The sequence below is a fragment of the Arachis ipaensis genome, chromosome B3 (assembly GCF_059453495.1).
Source record: "Arachis ipaensis isolate K30076 ecotype BB chromosome B3, ASM5945349v1, whole genome shotgun sequence".
Lineage (NCBI taxonomy): Eukaryota > Viridiplantae > Streptophyta > Magnoliopsida > Fabales > Fabaceae > Arachis > Arachis ipaensis.
This window is the reverse complement of record NC_142438.1, coordinates 143,695,144-143,697,881: the sequence shown is the minus strand read 5'-3', so window position 1 is coordinate 143,697,881 and position 2,738 is coordinate 143,695,144. Positions and strand designations below refer to the sequence as shown.

The 2,738-nt window shown below is 31.4% G+C and overlaps 1 pseudogene; it reads left to right on the top strand.

Moving 5' to 3' along the window:
- Positions 1-370: 370 nt before the first annotated feature.
- LOC110270445 (ATP phosphoribosyltransferase 2, chloroplastic-like) lies at positions 371-2,288 on the top strand (annotated as a pseudogene).
- Positions 2,289-2,738: the final 450 nt, after the last annotated feature.

Here is a 2,738-nt window from a genome sequence, read left to right as displayed (position 1 = left end):
AGAGCCATTATTGATGGTAAAATATAATATCTAGAACTTAATAATTTTTTGTTTATGCTTTTTTATTATCAACCATAAAATGGATTGTGCTACATTATAACTTAACAATTTTTCATACTCAGTGGGGTTTGTGATGTCTCAGTTGATATATATTACATCTTCATTCTGCATCTTAATACATGGTTGAAGTGAAGTAATTAATTGCTTGGCCATATGAAACCTTTACCCTTTTATTCATTTGTTTGTAATTTTGGTCAATTGTTTCTAGAATGAAGTAATTGACTGTTGTTGCATCCGTCTTAGTGATGATGTTGCTATATGATGGACATAATATTTATCTGGTTGATTTGTCTGCCTTTACTTTGTTTAGATGAGAATTGCTGATGCCTTCTTAGACCTAGTGAGTAGTGAGACCACGCTGAGAGAAAATAATTTGAAGGAAATTGAAGGTGGAACTGTGTTGGAAAGCCAGGTTAGCAATCATTAACTTTTGGCCTTGACTATCATGATCTATTAGTCTTAAGAACAATATGAAGTTCCAGCCTCCGATGACTGCTTCTGCATTTGCCTTGATAAATTATCTCTCAATCTGACAATTGAATTTCCTCGATGCTGTTCTTGTTGCAAGTAGAAAATCAATGATCCAACAGACAGGAGTACTAGAAACGACACATGAGATACTAGAAAGATTAAAGGCACATCTGAGGGCCACTGGGCAGTTTATGGTGCATATAATTCATCGTGTATCTCATCACTCAAAATCTAATGTCTGATGCCATTTTCAATGTATTTGCTAATTTTGTACTTGGCAGGTCACTGCAAACATGAAGGGAAGCAGTGCAGAGGAAGTAGCTGGGAGAGTATTGAGTCAACCATCATTATATGGGTTGCAGGTGTGATTCGAAATGAATCCCTTACCTTCATTTTTCATTTTCTTTGCTGGTGGGAGCTTTCCTTACAGCATTTGCTTTTTGCATTAGCAAAGTTTGTCATATACTATCTACTGTGATCATGAGCAGTATCATTATTTTTTCACTACAATTTGTTCTCAATTTTAAGAGAAACATGTGATTATCTTCTGTAGGGACCCACTATAAGTCCTATTTTTTGGAAATGGGATGGGAAGGTAACAGCAGAATACTATGCCAAAGTGATATGTGTACCCAAGAAGGCACTATACAAGTCTATACAGTAACTGAGAGCGGTGAGTTTTTACATTATTTTCAAAGCATCTGTTTTGGATTTCATATGAAGCCTTGTTATTCTGAATGACACGAGTCTAAATAACCCAATTATATTTGGAACCTATTTGGGAAGTAGCAGAAGCTATTTTTTATTTTTTAATTATGAAAAGTCACAATACGTATATTTGACACCATTTTAAATAAAAACTTTTAATTTTTCAAGAAGTTAATGCACAGCTTTTTGTATAGCTTACTATTATTTTTATAGTTAGTTATAGCAAGTACTTGACCCCAATAAATGAGGAGGGAGTTCTAATAGAATTTAAAAAAATAGTAACAAAATATACATTCACACACATTTCACATTTATTTTTTATTTTCACCTACAATATCATACACAATAAAACAGCAAACACTAACTACATAATAATTTCCTTGGCATTGCCATCAAGATTATTGTTAATTAGAATTTTGTTGCTATTCACCATATACAAGAACACCCTTATGGGTGAGCTGAAGTAGAAGAACCAGTTTCTAATGATATTACGTAGGAAGAACCGAATGCTGAAAGCACTAGAAAAATAGAACTAATAAAAGAACAAATAAAGAATTAATTGCATAATCGATTGTAATCTTAGTGATTAAGTTATGTAAAATCAACATTCAATATTGAAAAGTATTTATTATCATTATTGTTTTAATATATATTTTCTTGTGTAAAAAAATTATATTTTTTGAGTTATTTATCCAAATAGTATAACTTTAAAGTAAGTACTTTTATAACTAAAAATCCAAATACAAAATAACTTATTTATAAGCTGCTATTAATAAAAGTTCTTCTACTTTAAGCTCTTCTTTCAAAAGAACTTATTTAAATTATTTATCCAAACTGGACCTTGGTTTAGGATAAAATATTAGTCTACATGATATATTACTGCAGGGGCTAGCATTACTATATGGACTTGGTATAAAGTAGTAACTATGTGAATTTCCTTTCATCTATGATTCTTATACAGTTATACTCATTTTCATGTTGATTACATTCGTTTAAGGCAGATTGGTGGCAGTGGCGTTCTTATATCACCTTCTGAACTTGGACTGTAGCCATTTATGATCAATGGATGAAACCTTTTTCATATACTATGGACGCAGAAGTACAACGACTTTGATGAAAGCTGCAAAGTATACCCCGTTCAGAATTAGAAACTAAAAATACATTTCTTTATGCTCTGCTTCCACTGTGCTCCTATATTTCCAAGCATTCTCTTGGATAACGAGACATAAATCATTGTACTCCTCTAAAACCATATCCACGGCAAGTCTCATTCGTGTAGAGTCGTTAATCTTATTAGAGCACCAATAATATAATTCTAATTAAAAGTATGTTGAAAAAATTATGTTAAAAATACTTTGTTATAAATATTACCTGAATATTTAAATCATCTTATAAAGTACATTCTCTCATCCAACTGGTCACCCAAAATCTGCTATCATTCCTAAGATATAAAGCATTCAACAAATAGTTATTATATACATATAAGATATAAACTATTG